This window comes from Cebus imitator, unplaced genomic scaffold (genome assembly GCF_001604975.1).
Source record: "Cebus imitator isolate Cc_AM_T3 unplaced genomic scaffold, Cebus_imitator-1.0 Scaffold87, whole genome shotgun sequence".
Taxonomy (NCBI): domain Eukaryota; kingdom Metazoa; phylum Chordata; class Mammalia; order Primates; family Cebidae; genus Cebus; species Cebus imitator.
This window is the reverse complement of record NW_016107402.1, coordinates 1,050,547-1,056,950: the sequence shown is the minus strand read 5'-3', so window position 1 is coordinate 1,056,950 and position 6,404 is coordinate 1,050,547.

The following is a 6,404-nucleotide window of genomic DNA, read 5'->3' as shown; positions in this document are numbered from 1 at the left end:
CATAGGATATGGATATAGGGCTTGGCAAAGAGCAGAAGAGGACGCTTTAGATGATCAGACTCCCAAGGAGGACAGAAGACCTTCAGGGTGTAAATGCCCTGAAGCTGAAATCAGAAAACCCCGCTTTCTCCATCCCTGTTTCCTTACTTCTTCCCAGAGGAGAAAGATTGGAAAAGGAGGTGAGGAAAAAGGGCTGGGGGAAGATCTGTTACTTTCCTGTGACTGAGGATACACATAATGATGATGATGATTAGTATTAAACGTGTGCCTACCTTATGCCAGGCCCAGTCTAAGCACTTTACAGATACCAGCTCATTTAATTATGATCATAACGCTAGATGATAGATGCTATTCTTGTTGCTCTCATTTTACAGATGAGGAAACTGAGGCACAAAAAGGATAAGTAACTTTCCCAGAGCCACACAGAAAGTGGCAGAGCCTGCATTTGAACCCAAGGAGTTAGACTCCAGGCTCTTGGCCAATTGAGGTGCTCATGGTTGGTGGTTTGTGAGGATGATGGACAAGAAAACAGGCCATTTCAGGGACATTATAGATTTAGTTTCTCTAAGCCACTCAAAATGCGTTGTCATCAGGGTGTCAGCTGCTAGCCCCACCCTGGGAGTTAGGTAAAGGATCTCTGGAAGACAGGTAAGCTGAGATTAGAGAAGGGAGAGAGGGTAGAAAGGAGACCCAAGAGAAGAGAACAGCATGGGCAATGGTGCGTGGACAGGAGTGAGGTGCAGAGAAGAGCAGCGTCTGGCTCCGGGGCCCACAGAGAGCTGGTGGCCAAAAAATGCCCATAGCCTTGCAGGGAGACCTGGTATCTGCTGTGAATGAGCAGTTCCCTTCCTCCCCCATTTTGCCTTCATGGACCAGTCTTGGGAACCTCTGACATCAGTGGATGGAGAACCAGAAACACACATGATTTGGGAGGCCTAAAAGATGGTTTTTGTTATTTTATTGATTTGTATATGCTCTGCTTTTTTCTAAAAATTGATTCAAAACACCATGAAGTCATTGAGAGGGACCTAGCCTAGGCTGGCACTGGGAAAAGTTGTGTTTCCATCTTCCTGCCTCCAGGATATATACCTTCCTAACCCAGGTCCCTAGATGGTGGCCTTTCTCAGCTGCATATCACCCAAACCCAGCTGAGGGTTGGCTGGTCTAGTGACCTTTCTCAGAACTATTTGCATTTGAAAAGCATGGGAAGCCCCAGCACCCCACTCCTTCCCTGCCACAGTTCCCAGGAGCCGAATGCTCTGGGATATGGTACCCGATAATCTTTCATTCATTCAATCAACAAACATTTGCTGGTGCCAGGGCTGGAGATACAAAAAAGATGAGGCTGGGCATGGTGGCTCACACCTGTAATCCCAGCACTTTGGGAGGCTGAGGTGGGTAGATCACAAGATCAGGAATTTGAGACAGCCTGACCAACATGGTGAAACCCTGTTTCTACTAAAGCTACACAAATTAGCCAGACGTGGTGGCACACTCCTATAATCCCAGCTACTCAGGAGGCTGAGTCAGGAGAATCGCTTGAACCCTGGAGGCAGAGGTTGTGAGCTGAGATTATGCCACTGCACTCCAGCCTGGGCAACAGCAAGACTCTTTCTTAAGGGGAAAAAAAAAAGAGAGAAAAAATGAGGATCTTCCCTCAAAGCCTCACCAATTGTTGGGGAGATGTGCAAGCTATGAATAAGATAATTATGATAATGGAAATGGGAACAAAATGCCACAGAAGGCCAATAACAGGAACTGACATTTGCTGAACACTTACTGTGGCTGGGAGCTCTGCTATGTACTTTTATCATCCATGATCATATGGAAACCTCATGATGACCCCGCGAAATCCCCATTTTATACATGAGCAAATCGAGGCTCTGACAACTACAGGTTCCACAGCTCATAAGTGACTAAGCCAGATCTGTCAGGCTGAACTCTGTCTCAAAAGACAGGGAGGCTTCATAGAGGAGGCAGCTTTTAAATTGAGACTTGCAGGATAAGTAGGATGTGGCTAGACCAAAGAGTTGAGGGACAGGATAGAGAAAGATGAGCACTACAGTTGGTGAGAACCAATGAAAGCTCAGCAACTTTAAGGAGTGGGGGAGAGCGACCACTCCTTCTTCTTCTCTTCACCTCCCACAGTCCAGAGTTGCTTGTCCCTGGTCCAGAGGCTGCCCAGGGAATTCACACCCACACCTGGAAGCCCATGTCATCTGTGGAGGGATGGTCTCCTTACCTCCCTAGCTGGAGGAATCTCTGGGATGCAGAGTGACAAGGGTACCTGCATTGGGACTGCCATGGTCTGAATGTTTGTGTCCCACCCCCTCAATTCCTAAGTAAGTAAGTTGAAATCCTTACTCCCTGTATGATGATATTAGGAGGTGTGGCCTTTTGGAGCTGATTAGGTTTTAGGGATGGAGCCCTCATAGCTGGGATTGTTGCCCTGATGAAAAAGACCCAAGAGAGACCCCTCACTCTTTCTACGATGTCGATGTGTGAACACATTAATGCTCTATTTAATAATATATTAAGATACATGCAGTTAGAGCAAGAACTAGTTTAAAGTTAATAGCCAGGTATCATAATTTATTATTACTGCTAGGCTTAAGCTTGACTTGGGGCTCTGGCTAGAAGAGAAAATATCTTTTAACACATTTTTCACCTCTTAACAGTAGAAAACTTCCTGGGATGTATATCCGAGTACCTCTGTGGGGCTTAAAAGCTAGCAGTGAAACATGGCTTTCCTAAGGAGCCATTGGTATCCTTATAATCTGAAGATTTAAAGGAGGCACAACCTCATCGGACACTGAATCTGCCAGTGCCTTGATCCTGGACTTCCTGGCCTCCGGAAGTGAGAGAAATAAATTTGTTTTTTGTTTTTTGGTTTTTTTGAGATGAAGTTTCACTCTTGTCACCCAGGCTGGAGTGCAATGGTGTGATCTCAGCTCACTGCAACCTCCACCTCCCAGATTCAACTGATTCTTCTGCCTCAGTCTCCCAAGTAGCTAGGATTATTACAGGCGCTTACCACCATGCCCAGCTAATTTTTGTATTTTTACTAGAGACAGGGTTTCATCATGTTGGCCAGGCTGGTCTCGAACTCTTGACCTCAGGTGATCCACCCGCCTCAGCCTCCCAAAATGCTGGGATCACAGGTGTGAGCCACCGTGCCCTGTCAATTTCTGTTGTTTATAAACTACCTAGTCTATGGTTTTTTGTTATAGCAGCCCAAACAAACTAAGACAGGGATCGAACCACCTAAATTCAAATCCCAACTTTGCAACTTACAGCTGTGTGGGCAAGTTGCCTTCCCTCCATGAGCCTCAATTACTTCATCTATAATAGGGGATAACAGGATCTCTTAAGCTTATTCTCACAGTTAACTGAGATGAGGTGAGCACATCTCCAGGCAGTGGACATAGCACAGTAAATGGCAGCTGTTATGGTTATTAGGAGGTATGTGTAAGAACACTTCGATTCTAAGTAGTTAATTTGGAGACTGAAACATTTCCACATATGCAGATGCCCGAATGGCGCTAATGACAATCTATGGGCAAAAAAAAAAAAAAAAGCTCTGCAGGATGCATCCAGGATTAAAGTAAATGAGGTAATTCACGGATACGAAGTGCTCAGACCAGTGTCTAGCACGGAGTGGATAGTGCTCCAAAAATGAGAACTCTCCCTGATATTTGCAGTTCAACAAGCTTTCTTATGCAGACTCAAAATGGCTTGAGCACAATGTAAATAACCATGATTTACAGGTGATTTTTTTCAGGAATTCATCTCATGTACTCCATCAAGGGACCCCTGTCTTGTGCAACCAGTCTATCTCTCTTTACAAACCTTATTAGGTTCTGCCTGTGTACTTTCAAGAAAAGTTACTTTTTGTCAACATTGAATGGGAAAAGCGATATGATTTCTTTAAAACCAGAGATGTAGTGTGTGAGGTTGCCATGGAAACTATTTAATGTAAACTTTATTTTACAGCATGCCCAGCCAAGTAATTGGTCAGGAGGGAAGGGGAGAAGCTACAAGCAATTTCCTCCAAAAAAAAGAGGAAAAAAAAATCACTAGAGAAAAGCTAGCAGATGAAGAGAAATCTTTTTCCGCTCAGGAAAAGGCAATTAAAAGGTTCTTGCTTCTGGTAAGGGCAGAAACTGCATGGCTTGGAGCTTTCTTTCCTTTCTTTTTTTCTTCAGTCTGTGGATTGAAATGCAGGGGGAAAAATAGGAGTAGAGAAAGAAGGGGAAACAGCAAAGCTAATTAGTACTCCCAACTGAAAGGATACAATCTTTATGTCCTGTTCAGGACATTGACTCCTAAGGAAAGCCACGTATAAGGGCTTTTATTGCCCTAAGGTGTTTTGAGGCCCCACAGAGATATTTAGATATATAGCCCAGGAAGTTTTAGAGGTAAAAAATGGGTTAAAAGATATTTTCTGGCTGGGCACGGTGGCTCATGCCTGTAATCCAAGCACTTTGGGAGGCGGAGGTGGGCAGATCACCTGAGGTCGGGAGTTTGAGACCAGCCTGACCAACATGGAGAAACCCCATCTCTACTAAAAATACAAAAATTGGCCAGGTGTGGTGGCTTATGCCTGTAATCCCAGCTACTCGGGAGTCTGAGGCAGGAGAATTGCTTGAACCCAGGAGGAGGAAGTTGCAGTGAGCCGAGATCGCACCATTGCACTCCAGTCTGGGCAAGAAGAGCGAAGCTCTGCCTCAAAAAAATTTTTTTTCTCTTCTAGTCAGAGCCCTAAGTTAAGGTTAAACCCAGCAGTAATAAATAATATGTAAGAATTAGTGATACCTAGCTATTTATGTTAAACTAATTCTTGCACTAACTGCATATATCTTAATATTTTATTATATAGAGCATTAACATTTTGCTGGTGTTTTATTGGTCTTTTAAAATTCTTTTTAACATTTTTTTACTTTTTATTTTTTAGAGACAGGGACTCATTTTGTCACCCAGCCTGGAGCACAGTGACACGATTAATCAGAGCTCACTGCCACCTCAAATTCCTGGGCTCAAGTGATCCTCTCGTGTCAGCCTCCTGAGTAGCTGGAACCACAGGTATGCACCATTATGTCCAGCTAATTTTTAATTTTTTTGTAAAGACAGGGTTTTGTTATCTTGCCCAGGCTGGTCTTGAACTCCTGAGCTCAAGCAATCTTCCCACCTTGAACTCCCAAAGTGTTGGGATTACAGTGAGCCACTGTACCTGGTCAGTCTTTTTTTTTTTATTTATTTTTATTTTTTAGAGATAAGGTCTCTCTGTGTTACCCAGGCTGGCCTCAAACACCCAGACTCAAGGGATCCAGCCTCCTTACCCTCCCAAGTAGCTGGGACTGCTGGCACATGTGACCACACCCAGCTCATTCGTCTTTTTAAAAAGTAAGATTTCTCTATTCACTAACCACTCTATTCACTAACTAATCTTCTGCTAAGCCTTTGAACCATCAGTCAGTTGAAAAATATTTATTGAGTGTTTAATGTTTGCCAGACCCAGTGCTAAGCCTACGGGTATGGTAGGAGGTAATCAAAGTAGACAGGGGTCTTTCCTTAATGGATTTTATAGTCTAGAAAGGAAGGTAAATCGTCATTGAAAAATTACATGATTGTATTATAGTTGTGGTAAAGGCCAAAAAGCACAAATCCAATGATGTACAATTCTGTGTCAGCAGAATATGAGAAGTGCGGGTCTAAAAGCAAGAATGAAACATCACTCATTTCAAACGTGAGTCTCAGAATCAAAGCGTGAGTCTCAGAACCAAGAACTGGAATCCTATGCACATGCTTTTCAGTTCTGCACATTTATTTGTTTATTTTTATTTATTTAGTTTTGAGATAGAGTCTCACTCTGTCACCCAGGCTGGAGTGCGGTGGCACCATCATGTCTCACTGCAGCCTCACCCCTCCTGGGCTCCCGTGATCCTCCCACCTCAGCACCCAGAGTAGCTGGGACTATAGGCCTGCACACTACCATGCCCAGCTAATTTTAGCATTTTTTACAGAGATGGGCTTTTGCTGTGTTGTCCAGGCTGGTCTCGAATTCCTGGGCTCAGGAATTCCACCTGCCACAGCCTCACAAAGCGCTGGGATTACAGGTATGAGCCACCCTACCCGGTCTAGCAAATTTAAATTTAAATTGTTTGTTTGTTTGTTTGTTTGTTTGAGTGTCCATATAAGCAAGGTACAAAACAGACATGGTCCTTGTCCTCAACAAGCTTGCACTCTAGGTAGGGAGACAGATTCACAGAAATGACCTATATAGTTCCGTGTTCAGCTAAGTGAGGTCTTATTATGGGCCTGCACCGGGTAAAGCACTTACATGTGTTATCTCATTTAAACTTCACACCAACTTTATCAGGTAGGTACTATTGTTATCCCCATTT